Raw genomic sequence first — 20,933 nt, forward strand, 5'->3', positions numbered from 1 at the left:
GTGCAATTCTTTCAGCTTGGTGGAGGAACAATCCCCCCTTTCCTCCACACACACTTTTTTTTGGGGGGGGGGTTCCCAACACACAGACCCAGCCAATTTTGGGTGCAGGGTACAGTGTGAGGAGAGGAGGGAAAGCCCCATTGCATAAACAGAAGTCCTTGTGCAGAGCTTCTGGTGGTGGGGCGAATCAGGTGTATCCAACCCACATATTTATTCATTCTTATATTCACCTTTAAAGCTATAAATCATTCCAAGGAGGCTTCCAAGAGCAAGTAACATAAAGATACATTAATAAAATCCCATTACCCATGTCTGTCCTGTTAGTCATATTAGAAACCCTGAATGACTAATAATAATAATAATAATAATAATAATAATAATAATAATACCAGTGTGGTGTAGTGGTTAAAAGTGGTAGACTCTTAATCTGGGGAACTGGGTTCGCGAGAAGGCCCTCTGCCTGGTTCCCTGTAGCTTTGCTTCTCGCAGTGAGGGAACCGCCAGAAGGCCCTCGGAGCTGGACCTCAGTGTCTGGGCAGAACGATGGGGGTGGAGACGCTCCTTCAGGTATACTGGACCGAGGCCGTTTAGGGCTTTAAACACCAACATCAACAAATTCTGCCTTCATGTTGGAAATCCTAGACACAAGGAAGGCAGCTCTCTTCAGACAAACAGATCGTGCACTGGCGAGGGGGCATGCAACATCAGGGTGTGTGTGTGGGTGGGTGGGTGGGTGGGTGTAGCATTGCATAACCATTAAACTTAAACAAGAAAATGGTTATGTTGTGGGCCTTTAGATTCATAAGTCACAGGTTTGTTTCTTGAGTATGCATGACACTGCACAACAGAGAAGTAATATAAAGTGTGGATGGCATGATCAATTTCTAGTTAAAGTTAAGCACGTTTAAGTCTGAGACTCATAGAATTGTTGAGTTGGAAGGGACCCTGAGGATCATCTAGTCCAACCTCCTGCTAATGTAAATGGTACCAGACCTCTGTCCCAATTGCTCCAAAATTCAGCCTAAAGTCAGTCTGGCTTTTTCTCACTGGAGAACCACAGCAGTTCCTGCTCCAAATTCAAAAACTTCATGAGAAAAAAAAATGCCACATGGAAAGTTCCTCAACTCTTAATCCCACCAGACTTCAAGTCAGTTAGAAAATGTTTCAACGAGGCTAAGGTAAGCGAGGCAAGGCAAGGGAATGTGGAACAAAATACTGTGGAATGATTTTCAAAAGCATCTCAGCTAAACAGAGAGGCACCAGTTTCCACAAAGCTGTGGTGTCCCCCTGCTATGACCTCAGACTTATTGCTGTGGGGATTCAAGATAGTAAAAGGGCCTCAAGTACCACCCTGTCCATCATGTCTCTGATTCTTCCATCCTTTCTGGCCTGCCCTTATAGGCAGAAGAAAAATCCAGTGGTAGATTAGATTAATGCTGGTTACACCGACTCCTCATGCACATTTCAGCCCAGATTGATATTTAATCTGGCGTGAGACACTGGATGAGTAGAGAACCCATTGGGATTTGAAATCAGCTCAGTGGTGACTCCAATTTATGGGGTGAGATCTGCCATGGAGGGGTATCCCATGGCATTACACAAGGTGATACACCTTTAAAAATTATATCCTGCTTTTCACCATCTAGGTCTCAAAGCAGTTTACAACAATAAAAATATACAATGTACAAAATTTGCAGCATAGATTAAACCTCAAAAATGTAAAACCCCAGAAATTTAAACAAAGAAGATCAGAAAAAAAGTTAAACCCAGGAACATTCATGAAGTAAAAAACCCCTGAAATAAAATGGCATTAACCAAGTGTCTGAAACTCAACAGGGACAGTGCCTGCCTGACTTCTAGTGGGAGGGAGTTCCACAGAGTTGAGCCCACAACACTAAAGCCATGAATTGTTGTTGACATGAGTCATGCTTCTGGTCCACAGAGAGCCGCTAACAGTGGTCCCCTTTCCCTTTGAAGCTGACTATTAAAGACAGTAAAGTGCAACGCTGCAAACCCCGGTCTCTACAGCTACGTTCCATGCTATTGCTTTCAATGAGAACTATTCCCAACTAACACTTGCCAGATTGTGCCAAAAACCTTTCTCTGTTTAAGCACAATCACCTTATGCATTTTATGATTTCCTTACGACATTTATTAAGTATGCTTGGAGCTGTTGATGTTTTTTATTTTACTCTTTCATCTGTGTCTATGTGCTCATTTTTCAAGCTTAGTGGGGGGAATGGCAACACAGTTGCCCCATGCCTTGTTTCAATATGTGGCAGGCATGATTATGGAAGCTGCTTCATCCTACGAGGAAGCCTGATGAAATTTCAAATCATTCTAGTCAGCCAGATAAACTAAACCAGGCTTCCACAGCTTGAGCTAAACACAACCGAACAACCATGTATCAGAGTCCATCAGAGACCAAGTACACATCCTGCTTTGGCTGTTGCCTGTAAGACATGGGACTGTCAAACACCTGCAGACGCATGACGGGCTATGCTTGGCTTGGTGGTTCATGAGTTGTGTGGGCCTGAGCAAAATTAATCCTGTAGTCTGCCATCATGTGCTGCCCAGGCACTCCTTGAGATATGCAATATATCAGTCTTAAGCCTAAACTTTACAGGGCTCTGATATACTGCCACATTCTTTTCAATATCAGGAATTCCTATATAACCAGTATAGATCAGGCATGTCCAACAGGTAGATTGTGATATACCAGTAGATCACTGGATGTCTGTGGTAGATCACTGGTAGATCATTGGCTGCCCCCAAAGAAGCTGAACAACTGTGGCTCCCCTAAAAAAAGCTCAGTATTTTACCTCCTCCCTGAAAAAAACTCAACAACTTTGACCCAAATCCCCCCAAAATGGACCTGAACCCCCCAAAAAGGGGGTAGATCACTGCCAGTTTTTAACTCTGTGGGTAGATCGCAGTCTCTTGGGAGTTGGCCACACCTGGTATAGATGAATGGAATGTTCCCAAGTATTGGAGATATTGTGGTTGTAAATCTATGCCTGCGCACAGAGGCCATTGCTTACCTGAACTGCACTGAACTGTGAACATGTGAGCAGTGCCAGATTTAGGACAGTGCAGGTGGTTCCCAAGGGGGCACAAAACTGAGAAGGACCATAACTGACAAGATCCATTTGGGGGTGCCAAATTTTGGTCTTGCACAGGGCAACATAGTACAAAAGATAACCAAAGACTGCCCCAGATGTGAGGGGGATTCTGGGGAGGCTCTGGAAGTCCTGAACTGATGTCTGAGAGCACTTCTGGATTGGATGAGGGCAAGGAAGCGAAAGCTATAATCCAGGTCAGATAGAGGTACTGTAGGGAGGTACTCTGGTGAGGACATCCACGTCCTGTTCTGGAAGGGACTGCGCTCCCCACATAGCAGGAGCCCTGTCTACTTTCGTCGCTGACCATCCTATGTTATTGTGGCTCTCCAAAGCTCAACAAATATGTCTATTTAGAAAATGGGGCATGATCCACCTAATGAGACCCTGTGCATAGACTTCCATTTGCACTATGGGGGGTCAGGAGAGACCCCAGAACTGAATGCAGCTGGACGAGGAGGGGAATGTTCCTTCTGACAAGCTGCACCTATGGGCACTGGTGGAGGAAGAGAAGTGTGGGGGGAAGCCTACTGCCCCTGGAAGCATGATCCCGGTAGGGTGCCATTGCGGCTGTTCCCCTGCCTGCACTGGGCACCGTGCCCTGCAGGCGGCGTGCCCCATCCCCAGGACACGCGCCAGCCCCACCCCCGCCTGCTCTCCACCCCACCCCACCCCCTGGTCCGGGAGCATGAAGCTCCACCACTGCCTATGGGCCAAGGTGAGGCGGTTGCCTCAGGCAGCGGATCTGGGCCCAAGGAGCATGCCAGTCGCCGCTTAACCCCACCACACCCCCTGCTGCAGGCAAGCCCTGGCGCTAGTACAGGGGCCCGCTCATTGCCACCTCTGCCACAGACATGCCCCATTGCTGCTGTGGTGCCCCACTGCCACCACAAACACTCCATGCTTTTGTGGGCAGGGTGGTGGTGGAGGCAGGGCACACCTGTGACCATGGCAGGGCATAAAGGACAAAGCACTCAGGCAGCATTGCCTCGCCCCTCGCTGCCTCTTTCAGATGCGTGCACAGTGAAGACAATTTTATTACAGTGGCCCTTTTAAAAAACATCGTTATTAATCAAATTAAATTCTCACTGCTATTGTTTCAGCCTGGTTTTTAAAAATCTATCAGAACATTTTTTTAAAAAAAGATGTGTATTTTCTTTTTATCTTGGCTGTTTATTGTTTTACTTTTTATTATTATAAAATGCAGTGAATACTTCTGCAGAATGTTGGAGTCAAAATAAATCAATAATTATGCTGGTGGTGATACTGTGTAAACCACCTGAGTCAGAGAATTACCGGTAACACAAAGGATCACTAGGGAGATGAGGTGCAAAGGGGTCAGGTGAGTGCTGCTGCCTCACAGCCATTTGGAGGAATGGATTAAGAAGAGGAAGGGCCTTGTGAACTGGGACAACGTGAGAACCAAATGAGCATACAGCATAGCCAGCCTTGACCATTCAGATCACATGTTAGCCTCCATCCATCCTTCCTATCTCTAAAACTCCATGAGAGAGGACGCTCTGGGGCGATCATGTCAATGGCTGTGGTCATTTCTCCATTCCTAAGGTCCACCAGGGCTTCAACATTATTACCATGTGTGCAGCCCTGCCTCTGGATATGGGCCTGTGTGTTTTATGAACAATATACATGCAATGGCAAATTATTGTTATGTCCTGATATAGGGAGGGTCTTTTTCTAGTATGCCATTTTATCCACCTTTCCTTCTTAAGGAAGTGGTTCTGCTGACAGATAAACAAGCTTTCTGTCAGAAAACTCGCTTACCTGTGCAGAAGCTGTTTCATCTCTTTATCTGCATTACAAGAATGGCTGTTTTGCTTTGTCCCCAAATGGAGAAGGAGGTAAAATTACTAAGCTGCAAATGTGTGTGCCTGTTTGCAGAGTCTTACCATGGAAACTGATACCTCTCTAAAATGCTCCCCTTCATTCCAATGTCACTTCAGAGAGGACAGGCTAAAAGGATTGTTTGCCTGCTGCTGACCTGCCCTCATTGTCTGAACAAGCAAAACGATTGAATGAATGGTGTAATTTAACCTCTGAGGAGATAACAGAATGAAATGTGCCCACCGACATTTGTTATTAGCATTTCCCATGAAGTGTCTGGGTTGGTTTCAAGGGGCCTTAGTCCCAGATGGATATCAGGAACTCTCATAACTGTGGCCTGTTCTTGCCACTGAAATATAGGGGCATTGCTGTAGGATCAAGCTGCCTAATATATGGGACAGGAATACTAGATTTCAATACTTTTAATCCTGAAAACATCCCGATTCTGAGATGATGTGGCAACATTACTCGATTTCCATTTGTATTTGCTAAACAAATGGAAAATGATAGGTTATTGGGCATTAAACGCAAGACTGATTGGCAGATGGGACCAATCACAAAATGCCAGATTCACCACCTTCATTTGTTAGGTGAGCAAACCCTCCATACAGTCTGTGTAATGGAGACAGGTCCTGCATGATGGGCCGGCACGCACTGCAATGGAACACTGCTCTATGTTGGCTGACCTTATGGAGCAAATGTACAAAACCAGAAAACCCAGGGAGAATTCTGCCAGAGCAGAGCAGCCCTAAGTGCATTAGAAACTGCTTAGATGAGTGTGCTTTTGAGTTTATTTACTTAGCTATTTCTAGAATATACATCCTTTCAAGAACAGGTTCATAGCAGCTAGCAAATATAATGACTCATAATAATAACCTCAGTGGTTTGGAGCACCACCTTAGGTTTCTGTGCTAGTTGTGTCCCCTCCTGGACCAAAATAGTATGGCCATGGTTATTCATGCTCTTGTAACTTCCTTATAGGATTAATATACTGTATTGTACATGCAGCTGCTTTTGAAGCTGGTTTGGAAACTGCAGTAAGTTCAAAACACAGTCATTGCATAGCAACTGAGATCATATTTCAGCTGTACTGAAGCAGCTTCACTGACTTCCTGTCCCTTTCAGAGCTCAATGAACTGTGCTGATACTTACCTACAAAACGCTTCATGGCTTAGGGCCAAGGTATTTGTCAGATCATCTACACCAGAGGTTTTTTTTTTTTTTTTTTTTTTACCTTTTTGAGTCCATGGCTCCCTTGACCAACTACATTCTTTCTGCGGCACCCCTGTGGGGCTCAGTAGCCCAGTTATGTTACCCCTTGTCTGCAAAGCTGGCAGCCTCTTACTCTTTTTCAAACACTCTCCCTTGTGGAGTGTTCCTTCAGCCTCCTCTTTTCTCCCCTTGCTCTGGGAGTCCTCTGGGCAGCCGCAGCTGGTCTCTGAGCTGCCCATCCCACCCCAAAGAGAGGTGCCTCCTCACACCGTCCCACAGAGGCCTGGGAAGCACCCCCTGGCCAGTCCCAGAGGCACCATTCGCCTGGGGAGCTTGTAGCCAGGGTTGCTGCAACAAACAGCCTTTGGGAGACAGACATGGAAGGGCATCAGAGGACGGAGGGAAGGAAAGAGGGACAGAGGCCAGTGCTGCCCATGGCACCCCAACCATCATTTAAGGCACCCCAGGGTGCCAAGGCACACTGGCTGAAATCCACTGATCTACACCCATAATTGATCTACCTGTTCACTGAGCTCATTATCTGAAACCCCTGTAATCTGAGGAAGGGAGGGTGGCGACCAGGGGAGAATCTCCTTGGTTATACTACCATGCCTTTAGAAAAGGCTTAGGCAAACTCACCCTCCAGATGTTTTCGGACTACAACTCCCATCATCTCTGACCACTGGTCCTGTTAGCTAGGGTTGATGGGAGTTGGTGTCCCAAAACATCTGGAGTGCCGAATTTGCCTATGCCTGCTTTAGAATGTTTCCCCAGGGAAATTGGAGAAATGTAGGTATTTCTCAGGTAAATTCTATTAGATGATACGTCATACAGGAAGATTGGATTTTTATTTTGTACACACATGTGGTGTGTGCTATTACGCTCTGTTATCAGAATGTCATTATTTGCTGTGAATTCAAAGGTTTGGTATTTCTTAGCAGTGCACCACTTCTTACTACTTTGTTGGTATCTGTCTCTCAGGAGAGACAATGGAGTGCACCTCTGAGGGTGAAGCCAAATCACTGGAGAATCACAGCGCCTGCTGTGGCTGCAGAGATTGGTCACTTGGAACTGCTGCTGCCTCCCTCATTGTTTTTGCCATGTTAGCAGCATCAAAGTGGCCTCTCTGGGGCACAAGCCTGGGCAGCATGTATGGAAGTAGTGGGCTGCCCAGGCAACCCCCTCCCTCTTGGCCCTGCTGATGTGGTCCAAAGAAAAGCAGAGCAAGACGTTTGGCACCAGCTTGGCTGCAGGAGTTGCCAGAAGGAGGCATGCAAGACTTATTACCATTGCTTGGGAGTCTTTGAGCTGACCTGCCAGTTTCATCTTCAGGTACAAGTTTCCTTGTGTACAAGTGGCTAAACATCAGGAATAACTGTCTGGCAGTTACAGTTGTTTCACAATGGAATGGACTCCCTTGGGAGGTTGTGGACTCTCCTTCCTTGGAGGTTTTTAAGCAGAGGCCGGATGGCCATCTGTCATGGATGCTTTAGTCGAGATTCCTGCTTTGCAAAGGGTTGGACTAGATGACCCTTGGGGTCCCTTCCAACCCTACAATTCTATAATTCTATGAAATACAGATTTGCTTGCTTTTTGAAAATTCTCCCCACTGACAAAAAGACCAGCCATTTTTTTTCTTTGACTGATCAGTGGTTTGTTTCTTTGGCAGCCGAAAAGGTTACAGAAAAAAACAGAGCAAGCCGCAGCACATCACTATCTTGGATTCTAGCCTAAATTTTGCATTTTACATTTAGGACTGAAGTTTGCAGGCTACATATCAGAAACAGCATGTTTCTAGGTAATTAGTGTTTAGAATCAGTTTGCGAAGCTAAAGCGGCTCCAGATTGCAAAAAACTAAAGAAAAAGAAAAAGAAAAGTTTTGCATGTACATGTATGTGGATGCCTTCATGTACAAATGCCAAGTTAACATCTGCAAGTAATACACGCTCTGCTAAGAGCCATAATATTGTCATGGTTATGGCCCATTCACTAAAAATCATATGTGTTTTAAGCTTTGCATTGTTTTGCATAAAAATCTTTCTTAGAGATAGAATCATAGACTTGTACAGTTGGAAGGTATTGGGTGTATTATTACTAGAGCTGTCAACATTTTCCTAAAACAATATATCCTCTCCTACCTTCCTTAAGATGGAAGGGACCATGAGGGTCATCTAGTCCAACCCCCCTACAATGCAGGAACATGGGGCTCAAACCCACAACCCTGAGATTAAGAGTTTTACACAAACAGGGGCACAAGCTGCAACTTTCCACAGCTCTCCATACCTGCAAGTATGCCTGCTGTCCTATTTCCTCTGTTCTTCCAAACCAAAATGTGTGCAGTAATAAGATGGGAAACATGTGGCTCTCCAGATGTTGCCAGACTCCATTTGCCCTAGCCAGTGTGGCCAAATGGTCAAGAATGGAGGGAGTTGTATTCCAGCAGTACCTGGGAAGCCACTGGGTCACTGGTTATCTCACTCCTGCAATATAGGGTAGGTGAGAGTGCCTTTTAATCCTCTAGCCTAGGAACATTTTCCTATGACTCCCCCCCCCCCCCAATCCCTGTGTTGTGACTTGGCTGTCTTATAGTTTGTTTGCTGATTGATCTATGACATTTTATTGTGCTCCATTGTTTATTTGGTTGTATTGATAATGCAAGTCATCACTTGGGGGGGGGGCAATGATATGGAAATACCGGTAAATTGCAACAACAAACAAATAAATAAGAACAAAGCTACTTGGTATGCTCTTTATTATGACTTTAGTTGGGAAAGGTCAACGTTTAATCACTAAAGTAAGTGAAGCAATTTCAAAATTCCTCCTGTAGTTATAAATGCAAAATATCTTGTTAGAAACAATATTTTAACTAAAACATTTCATTGCATTCAGTGACATCTGTGAACACCTACAAATCCAACCCAAAACTTCTCAGTTCTATGCTGTCTGGAATGTGTGTTTTGCTGTAGGGCCCACAACAGGCATAAAATTGGGTCTTTGTGTACGCTTTGGTTCCAAAGGAGTTCTGAGAAGCTGTAAAATGTGATATGGTCTGCACAATTCTGCTTTCCAAAAAATCTCAGCCTCTCTTTTTCTTTTTTTCTTTCTTTTTCCCTGCTGCTCCAGTCCCTGTCTTCCCTTTCCTCCCCCTTCTTGATCCTTTACTTCAAGCTTTTGTGGCTATGAAGATATACCGTATATACTTGAGTATAAGCCTAGTTTTTCAGCACACTTTTTGTGCTTTAAAAGCTGCCCTCGGCTTATACTCAAGTCAACCATTCCTTAAGAAGTGTACAAGAACGGTGGTTCTTTACTCTCCCCAGGCAGCTTGTTCCATTCCTGAACTGCTCACATAAATGCAAACTTTAGACCCCAGAAGGCAGAAAGCCTATCAGTTAAGGAAGTATTAAAACCCCACAGGTGCTCACTTTCCCTGGCTCCTGCTTAAACAGGACAGGATCCCAGCCTTCTCTGTATAACACAAGGGAACATTGCGCTGTGAGTTAAACCACAGAGCCCTAGGGCTTGCTGATCAGAAGAATGGTGGTTCGAAACCCTGCAACGGGGTGAGTTCCACAGCAGCAAAGGAGGAAGAGGAAGGAGCAGCCCAAAGGGCTGCTTTGGGCTGCTCGTTCCTCCTCTACCACAGTGGCAAAGGCGAACCAGCTTATACTTGAGTCAATAAGCTTTCCCACATTTTTGTAGGGAAATTAGGTGCCTCGGCTTATATTTGGGTCGACTTATACTCGAGTATATACGGTACTTGAAGCTGTGTGGGTAAAAAGCTGAGAACCCAGGAGGGGCTTCAACGCTCTCTGTAACTCCTTAACTCTCCCCATGACACACTGGAGCAGAATAAACTGTGCAGATAGTAAGGGGGCAGTTATCTTTTTTTGTTGAAGAGTTGGGATTACCTCCTTGCGGATTTCTTACTTACTAAGTGCAGTATGCATACGCATACACTTCATTTTCATAGCCTGATACTTAACTTTTTAAGATATTGAAGGACATAGGCATAGCAAGGGTGTTTGTTAGGGGGGCAGGCCTTTGGGGGGGGCAGAACCTCTGCAGATCAGAGTAGATCCACTGAAATTAATGAACATGACAAACTTAGGTTCATTAATTTCAGTGTGTTTGCTCGGAGTATTACTTTGTTGTTGTTCGTTGTTGTTCAGTCGTTCAGTCGTGTCCGACTCTTCGTGACCCCATGGACCAGAGCACGCCAGGCACGCCTATCCTTCACTGCCTCCCGCAGTTTGGCCAAACTCATGTTAGTAGCTTCGAGAACACTGTCCAACCATCTCGTCCTCTGTCGTCCCCTTCTCCTTGTGCCCTCCATCTTTCCCAACATCAGGGTCTTTTCTAGGGAGTCTTCTCTTCTCATGAGGTGGCCAAAGTACTGGAGCCTCAACTTCAGGATCTGTCCTTCTAGTGAGCACTCAGGGCTGATTTCTTTGAGAATGGATAGGTTTGATCTTCTTGCAGTCCATGGGACTCTCAAGAGTCTCCTCCAGCACCATAATTCAAAAGCATCAATTCTTCGGCGATCAGCCTTCTTTATGGTCCAGCTCTCACTTCCATACATTACTACTGGGAAAACCATAGCTTTAACTATACGGACCTTTGTCGGCAAGGTGATGTCTTTGCTTTTTAAGATGTTGTCTAGGTTTGTCATTGCTTTTCTCCCAAGAAGCAGGCGTCTTCTAATTTCGTGACTGCTGTCACCATCTGCAGTGATCATGGAACCCAAGAAAGTGAAATCTCTCACTGCCTCCATTTCTTCCCCTTCTATTTGCCAGGAGGTGATGGGACCAGTGGCCATGATCTTAGTTTTTTTGATGTTGAGCTTCAGACCATATTTAGCGCTCTCCTCTTTCACCCTCATTAAAAGGTTCTTTAATTCCTCCTCACTTTCTGCCATCAGGGTAGTATCATCAGCATATCTGAGGTTGTTGATATTTTTTCCGGCAATCTTAATTCCGGTTGGGGATTCATCCAGTCCAGCCTTTCGCATGATGAATTCTGCATATAAGTTAAATAAGCAGGGAGACAATATACAGCCTTGTCGTACTCCTTTCCCAATTTTGAACCAATCAGTTGTTCCATATCCAGTTCTAACTGTAGCTTCTTGTCCCACATAGAGATTTCTCAGGAGACAAATGAGGTGATCCGGCACTCCCATTTCTTTAAGAACTTGCCATAGTTTGCTGTGGTCGACACAGTCAAATGCTTTTGCGTAGTCAATGAAGCAGAAGTAGATGTTTTTCTGGAACTCTCTAGCTTTCTCCATAATCCAGCGCATGTTTGCAATTTGGTCTCTGGTTCCTCTGCCCCTTCGAAATCCAGCTTGCACTTCTGGGAGTTCTCGGTCCACATACTGCTTAAGCCTGCCTTGTAGAATTTTAAGCATAACCTTGCTAGCGTGTGAAATGAGTGCAATTGTGCGGTGGTTGGAGCATTCTTTGGCACTGCCCTTCTTTGGGATTGGGATGTAGACTGATCTTCTCCAATCCTCTGGCCACTGCTGAGTTTTCCAAATTTGCTGGCATATTGAGTGTAGCACCTTAACAGCATCATCTTTTAAAATTTTAAATAGTTCAGCTGGAATATCATCACTTCCACTGGCCTTGTTGTTAGCGAGGCTTTCTAAGGCCCATTTGACTTCACTCTCCAGGATGTCTGGCTCAAGGTCAGCAACCACATTACCTGGGGTGTATGAGACCTCCATATCTTTCTGGTATAATTCCTCTGTGTATTCTTGCCACCTCTTCTTGATGTCTTCTGCTTCTGTTAGGTCCTTTCCACTTTTGTCCTTAATTGTGGTAATCTTTGTACGAAATCTTCCTTTCATATCTCCAATTTTCTTGAACAAATCTCTGGTTTTTCCCATTCTGTTATTTTCCTCTATTTCTTTGCATTGCTCGTTTAGAAAGGCCCTCTTGTCTCTCCTTGCTATTCTTTGGAAATCTGCATTCAATTTCCTGTATCTTTCACGATCTCCCTCGCATTTTGCTTGCCTTCTCTCCCCCGCTATTTGTAAGGCCTCATTGGACAGCCACTTTGCTTTCTTGCATTTCTTTTTCATTGGGATGGTTTTCGTTGCTGTCTCCTGTATAATGTTACGAGCCTCCATCCACAGTTCTTCAGGCACTCTATCCACCAAATCTAAATCCTTAAACCTGTTCTTCACTTCAACTGTGTATTCATAAGGAATTTGATTTAGATTGTATCTTACTGGCCCAGTGGTTTTTCCTACTTTCTTCAGTTTAAGCTGGAATTTTGCTATAAGAAGCTGATGATCTGAGCCACAGTCAGCTCCAGGTCTTGTTTTTGCTGAGTGTATAGAGCTTCTCCATCTTTGGCTGCAGAGAATATAATCAATCTGATTTCGATGTTGCCCATCTGGTGATGTCCATGTGTAGAGTCGTCTCTTGTGTTGTTGGAAAAGAGTGTTTGTGATGACCAGCTTGTTCTCTTGACAGAACTCTATTAGCCTTTGCCCTGCTTCATTTTGAACTCCAAGGCCAAACTTGCCAGTTGTTCCTTTTATCTCTTGACTCCCTACTTTAGCATTCCAATCCCCTATAATGAGAAGAACATCCTTCTTTGGTGTCATTTCTATAAGGTGTTGTAAGTCTTCATAGAATTGATCAATTTCAGTTTCTTCAGCACTGGTAGTTGGCGCATAAACTTGGATTACTGTGATGTTAAAAGGTCTGCCTTGGATTCGTATCAAGATCATTCTATCATTTTTGAAATTGCATCCCAGTACAGCTTTCGCCACTCTTTTGTTGACTATGAGGGCCACTCCATTTCTTTTACGGGATTCCTGCCCACAGTAGTAGATATGATAGTCATCCGAACTGAATTCGCCCATTCCTGTCCATTTTAGTTCACTGATGCCTAGGATGTCAATGTTTATTCTTGCCATCTCATTTTTTACCACATCCAGCTTTCCAAGGTTCATGGTTCTTACATTCCAGGTTCCTATGCAATACTTTTCTTTACAGCATTGGACTTTCCTTTCGCTTCCAGGCATATCAGCAACTGTGCGTCCTTTCGGCTTTGGCCCAGCCGCTTCATCAGCTCTGGATCTACTTGTACTTGTCCTCCGCTCTTCCCCAGTAGCATGTTGGACGCCTTCCGACCTGAGGGGCTCATCTTCCAGCGTCATATCTTTTATATGCCTGTTGTCTTTGTCCATGGAGTTTTCTTGGCAGGGATACTGGAGTGGCTTGCCAGTTCCTACTCCAGGTGGATCACGTTTGGTCCAAACTCTCCACTATGACCTGTCCATCTTGACCTGTCCATAGCTTCCTGAGTACTTCAAGCCCCTTCGCCACGACAAGGCAGTGATCCATGAAGGGGGGAGTATTACTTACTTGAATACAACTCTTTGAGTTAAGAAGATCTGTGTGACTTTGCACTGAGGTTTTTATTTGTAAATCTACTGACATATTTTTGTGAGTTGATAGGGAAAGGTTTAAAAGGTAAATGTCAAGGGACCCCTGACCATTAGGTCCAGTCACAAACAACTCTGGGGTTGCGGTGCTCATCTCGCTTTACTGGCCGAGGGAAAGGTTTAGGGGCGGCCTGTTAACGACCCTGACAGCAAGTTTCAGAGGGGCAGAAGTTGTACTAAAGGGTTAAATAAAAGGTTGTCACTATTCTCATTTTGCAGAGATGAAAGCCTTAAAAGGTCAAAGGCAGTATTCAACAGTAAAAATGCCTTTCCCCAAACCCTCCAAAATCCCAGAACTGGAAGTGATAAAGATGCAGCCCAGTTCCTCCAAAGTGCATACTTTTTTATAAATGCATCTTAAGAGCACATTAAAAAAAATGAAAACAGCAACTGCTAGGAAGGACTAACAATTTTTGAGATCACAGTAATTTATTTTTTTACAAAAATGCTTTACCCTTTTTTCTCCTGCTCCGGCCATAATGAAAATTGTTCCTTTGTAATGTTCCTGTTTGCACTGGGAGGAAATCAACCACTGACAACAAGGAAGTGATATTTCAGTAGCATTATTCATTTAAATATCACCATCAATAATCACTGATAGTACTACCCCCCATGAATTTTTCTAATACGCCTTTACAGGCACCTACAGTGGTGACCATCAGTAAATTCCATATATTAATTACATGTTGTGTGAATAAGTACTTCTTGTTGTGTGCCCTGGGTGTACCAATTGGGTGAGTGTGAATTCTACCAGAGTTGTTGTTGTTTTTTGGTGGGTGGGGGGAGGACATGTGTGTATCTACTTTCTGCAAACCATGCATAATGTCATAAATTGTATCATGTTCCCCTTAGTGGGTTTTTTCCCCTTGAAAACTAGAAAGCCTTGCCTGGCTTCCTATGAAGAAGTGTTTAGATTTGCCCTTCCCCACTCCTACTCCCTGCCAATTATCTAACAGGCAGTGCTGTGTACACGAGTACCAGGGTCATGGCAATAGCCTCAAGTCCCATCTAGATCAAATATTGATGATACAAGTTTACCTTGCCACTCATGCTCCAAGTTCATGCACATCTTAACTTCAAATAATACCCTCGTCTGTCAATAATATGTCTGAATTCTAAACAACAGTCATTGCCTCTATTCACAGACCAGGAATTATTGCCTTGCAAACATTCAAGCCAGTATGAATGTAAACTAGGCTTAGCATCCAAGAGTGAAGTCATTTCACTCCTCCCTCAAACTCAGAGTCTTTTTCAGCATTTATAATCTGCATAGCCGCAGAAGCAGACCTTCATCTCTCATCTTCCATTCCCTATGTCCCCATGTGCTATCATCACCTCTCATTTTATAGGTATCACATTTTCTATAATTAGCCAACTAAACTTCGCTAAATATCATGGGCCACATCACATGACTCCACTTTGATTTACTGAGAATCTGGCACAATAGAAACATCAGTCCGTATCTTGAGCAAAAGGCACTCAGTGCTTTAAGGTACTTTCTTTTGCATAGCGAAAACCTTTCCTCTGTATTGGTGTTTTTTTGGTGTTACATCTGAACATGGTACTTATTTAAAACAAAACTTGTGGTGGCAGCTTTGCCGGCCAGTTTCCAGTAAATTGGTCAGGATTAGCCATCTTCCTGAGAGCAGTTTCACTAGAAGGAAAGTGTGAAAAATTGTAATGAAGCTGACAACATCTTAAGTTTATGTGAATTTAGATCATAGGAGCCAACTCCTAGGGTCTGAGGTCCCTTCAACCCCCGCCCCATAAAATATTTGAGGGGACCAGGCCCCCCAAAGTTGCCATTCAAATGGTGTGTGTGTGCTGTGTCATGTGATTGGTTATGTGGGATGGGGCTTACCTGGGCCCCCCACTATTTTATTCAAGTTGGCACCCCTGACTCAGGTTGTAACATTCTCATCTGATTCTCACATGAATCAGAAAGGGAGCAGCAAATGTGTGTTAAAATAAAAGGGACTGCTGAGCAACCACTTCAGGAAGAAATGACTGAGAGTGGAGAAGCAAAGAGGAGGTGACACTTAATCCTTTCCATAGTCACTATTTCCCTACTCCAAATCCCCCTCGGCTCCCTTGGCAGACTCTCCTCTCCCTACAGCAGGCCTGTGTTTGCAGAAACCCAAAGAGAGCGAGCTGCTTGAGAGTGACAGATTGGAGGAATGGGAGGTGTTTCTCTGCTCATAATTGCCCCTCTCAGTGTGGCTATTCAAGTAAAAGCAGAACAGCCTCATGAAAGTTGTGGTTAACACAGGTATGAACCCTGACATACTGCATTCCGATAGGCACACTAACAACATTTTAATAAGGCATCCGCAGAAAACAAAGAAGGGGAGAGAACTTGCCAGAGTCAAAACTTTTCTTCTGTATTGACTGGAAATGCCCGGGATTGAGCCAAGGGCTGTCTGCTAAACTGTTACTCCTCTCCTTTATCTTTTTCCCTGACATTCTGGCTGCCCTTGTTTTCTTTTCTCTACCATTTTAGCAAGCCGACTCCATAGGTTTTTGTCATCATGATATGTAGCCAGACTGAACACATTGTTATCGGTTACAATTTTGAACAGAATTGAAAGCAGATATTAGGTGGGAAGCACAATAATTTCTCTCAGTCCACAGACATTTGATGAAAAGGGAGTCTTGACCACAAAGTATAAATTAATTCCTAACACAATTTAAAGCAAACACTACACACAGAGGGAATAATGTCCCGATGGGAAATGTGATTATCCTGAAAGAAGGTACAGAAATAGAAACAGCCACTGATGTACCGGTGCCAGTTGAGTTTGCGAAATTGAAAATAAAAATGGTTGGCTGGGTGATGTAGTATAATAGTAATTAGTATGAAATCCTCTTTTTAAAAAGGACTTACCGGTAGGTGACATTTGCCTGTAAGTGTAAATTCCCATGGGCATTACAGCTTGATGCTAACCTGCTACTTGTGAATGCAGAGTAAAATGTTGTATGCGCAGGTCACATGTTATATTGGTCACATTACATTGGTCACAAGTCACTTGCCATAAAACATTTTTTTTCCAGTTTCCAATAAACATTACTGTAAGTTTGATGCTTAACCCCTGAAGCATTTGCTCTTTATGTATATTGCCTTTTTAGAGAAAATGCTTACCCAAGTTACAGATAAATTCTTGAGGTTGCAAAACTGTTACATTGGTCACATATTTTAAAACACAATGGAAATAAAGCATATAAACTACTTCTGGCATACCTCTTGGTTCTTTTTGTTGGGAAAATCAAGCCAGCTAACAAAAACAAAACCCGTTTAATGTCAATTTGAGTTAAATAATATTAGCTAAAAAAAAAAATTATATAAAGAAGCCTACAAATGTTATGTTGGCCACTACAGAATTACCTGTAACCAGTTGATGTATGTGTCTGCTCAATCTGCTGTCCATGTGCTGTCAGGAAGCATCTTCAGGGCTCCTGCTTCCCCTTGTTAGGGAAATTTCTCTTTAAACCCGACAGAACTGTTCTTCTAAAAGTAGGAGACATGGGCCACATCCTGATAGGTAACTGTGATTCTGCAGTCAAGAGGCCAGGTCCCTGGTTCTGCCCCTCCCCAATTAACCACTCATGCCTCAGGCAGCTAAATGTTTTAAGCTGCTCATAGCTCCTTTTTGAAGCTGGCTGTTATTCTAAACCATGGGATAGGCAAACTAAGGCCCAGGGGCCGAATCAGGCCCAATCGCCTTCTAAATCCAGTCCGCAGACAGTCCAGGAATCAGCGTGTTTTTACAAGAGTAGAATGTGCTATTTTATTTTAAATGCATCTCTGGGTTATTTGTGGGGCATAGGAATTTGTTCATTTATTTATTTTTCAAAATACAGTCCGGCCCCACACAAGGTCTGAGGGACAGTGGACTGGCCTCCTGCTGAAAAAGTTTGCTGACCCCTGTTCTAAACAGTTGGGGACTGTAGATACACAGCAACATTTTGCTATAGATTGTCATCTGTAATTCTGCAGTTCATCTCTGTAGCTGTTACCACAATTCAGTGTTGGGTTCCAAACCACTTTATGACAGAGTCAAGCGATTGCTCACTATAGGCACCAAATGATAAAACGCATCAGTGGCAGCGAAATTTATCCCTCTGGGATTTTTCCAGACTTCCTCTGAAAAACATTGTTAGCTAGCTTGTTAGCATTTATTCAACATTTACAAGAAGTATTTCAAGTGGTGTATACTGAGCTGAAAAAAGACAGATTATCAATTCCTCATTTTAGTAGCAATTATTTGACAACTGCTGTTTTCCCATCTGGACATAACTGACAGCCATGACTAGAATTTATTCTCCACTAGTTTTAAGAGCAAATGGTGTTCCAACATGTAGCTATTATTTTATTTTATTTATTCATTAAAATATTTCTTCCTTTCAGCCAAACTCTCCAGAGATCATGGTATGAGCTGGTTTATAAGCACAGTAAAAAATTTTTTTATTGAAAATAGAATTAAAGTTGTACATAATAAAAAGACTGCATTGACACTAGCAATAAGATCAACAATAATATGCTTTGGAGAATTAAAAGGTCCTCAAATGACACTTAAAAGCAATAAGAATGGGCATGTGACAAATTGACACAGGTAGGGGATTCCAAAGATAAGGCAGAGGGATGCTCTGAGCTGGGCTTTTTTAATGATTGGGCAGTGTACCTGAGGCACAGGCAGGAAGAATAAGCTCAGATATCTCCCCACTAGCCTCAGCAATGCAACATAGTAAATTTCTAAGTCTTTGAAAGTGGAAAGGCATCTAGCAATAGCTAAATTTGGAGAATTCATTGTAGACGGGCAGCTAGTAACAGGACATTACTCAAAAGATGGGAGGTTGGACACCTCCAAGGTTCCACTACCTCCAGATAAGGAATTTCCTTTTGGAAATATTGGGTCCTACAGCTGTTTTGAGAAAACTGACACCATAGGAAGTGGTAACTGTAATATCAGAGACAGCAGGAACATCAACCAAACATTATGAAATATTATAGGAAGAAGGTGGGGAGAGATCTTGGATTTACTAGATCAGAACAAAAATGCAACATGACTTCACCATTGGCTACATATAGTACTTTTGGTGGAGACAAGCTGCAACCTCCTGCTTCCCACTTCTGATTTTGAAAATATTCACTTGCTCCAGGAACACACACAGGGTTTTTTTTTAAAGAGGGGCACAGGGGGCAGTTGCCCCATGCTTCACATATGAGGGGGCCTCACACCTGGAGGGACCACATCAACGCTGGCAGCGCTGCATTGTTTTCCAACTCTTTTCTTTTAGAATCCCACTAACTTGAAGGGGGGTGGGTCATAAACCAAACTCTACTGGTGGCACTGTCTTCTCATCCTGACAGCATGAGCAAGATGTTTGCAGGCACATACAATGCTCATAGTAGTAACCAGCCCTCCAAGAAACCCAAAGCAACTTACACAATCCCCCTCGTCTCCCTTTTATCTTCACAACAACCTTGTGGAGTAGGCTAGAGTGAGAGTCAGTAATTGGCCCACTGCGTCACCCAATGAGTTTCATGGGCAAGTTGGGACTGGAACCTGAATTTTCTGAGACCAGCACTCTCACTGGTGTACTGTAGTGACCTCCCATAAACAACAGGGTCCTCAATGCAGTGCGTAAAGGCCACAGTGAGTGAGCTCACAGAGACCTACCAGCCTGCCTTCTGGGGTCTCTGCTCCCTTCATTGCCCAATTATAAATAATAATACCCACTTGCCAGGCTTGTTGGCCCTCAAAAGAACATTTGAGCTAAAAGTGGGTCCAAAAATATTGAAGACTATGGCCAAGCTCTTATTAGTTGGTAAAATATCAAGAAGTACAAAAATCATTTTATATAGCTAATGTGCCGTGCAGTGCTATTTTTCTAGAAAAAGAGGTGCTGGAGCTCATGTTGAACTACTCCCTTGTTCTCTCAGAATGGCAGTGGCGCCCACCTGGGAGATGCTGGAGTTGAGCTCTGGTGAGTTCCAGCTGGAAAAAAAGCCCTGATGCCATTGTATGTCACATTTGATAGTTACAAGCTTGAAGTTTTATATTTGATTACTGCCATGATAAATCAAAAGCTATCAATAAGTGTAAAGAGCTCAGCTTCTGAAGTAAAATTACATCTTTAACATTCAGATTTTGAGTTTCACATTTTGATAGATCAAATTTTAACCTCAGCAACTTTCGAATATTTGAATACTTGTTTCAGCTGTAAAGAGGTCACAGTAGGGTTTTCTCCCATGAGGGGGTTATCTCATAGAATCATAGGAACAACCCATAGGATCAATGCCCTGCAATGCAGGAATATGCAGCTGACACTTACAGGACAGGATCGAACCTGCAACCTTGGCGTTGTCAACCCCACACTTTAACCAACTGAGCTACCCAGTGTGAAATCAACAGGGCTTGCTGCCAAATAAACATGGTTAGGATTGTGCTGCTAAGAAGGTCTTCATGCAAGACCAGAGAAAGGAGTGAAGTCACAAACAGAAGTTTTTGTCCATCTTTTATTTGTTTGCTATAAAAATATAAAATCAGAGAAGATCAATACAGACTTGTCCTTTTACACAAGGGGTTAGAGGCATGTATACACTGGCAAAAATAGGGCTTTCACAGCATAGAGGCAATTGGGGGGGTAGAAAGCCTTGGGAAAAAGAGGGGGAACCTATGTGCCTGCATGCCGCAAGCCCAGAGCAATGTTTCTCTTGCCACCCCATGTTTTTAAAACATGCCTTTTTGCTCACATTGCCAGTACCAAAACGCATCACAATTAAATTAAAAAAGAAGAAGAGGGGATGGAATCCTCTTTCGAAAAGAATATAGATTCACCTTTGTTCATTTTGCCTATCTTTTGATGAGGAAGATTGTAAAAGATAGAAACTGGGGGATAGTATTCTTTTTTGTTTGTGAAAATGCATTTCTCAAATATAGGGAAATATTTTTCAATGATTCGTTTTTGTCCAAAAGAAAAAGTGCTTCAATGACTCTTTGAGGCCAGGTCCATTGGAAGGGAAAAGTGAGCCCTGCTGTGAGGTGAAGTCAGAGTTGCAGAGTTGGCCAGCCGGACTATGAAGCAGTAAACTTTGGGTACCAAAACCCATAAAACTGTCTTTTATTTTTAAACAGATGTCTCGGAAAAAGATTGGTTGCCCTTTAGAATTCTTTCATTTTTCTCACCTCAGTTGGGCATTTGAATGTCTGTAGTCAGTGACCAATAATGTTTTCTTGGGGTTTCGCCCTTGCCCTCAGCAGTATAAATCCAATGGTGTGTGCCTTCATCTGAGACTCACA

The sequence above is a fragment of the Lacerta agilis genome, chromosome 7 (genome assembly GCF_009819535.1).
Source record: "Lacerta agilis isolate rLacAgi1 chromosome 7, rLacAgi1.pri, whole genome shotgun sequence".
NCBI lineage: Eukaryota > Metazoa > Chordata > Lepidosauria > Squamata > Lacertidae > Lacerta > Lacerta agilis.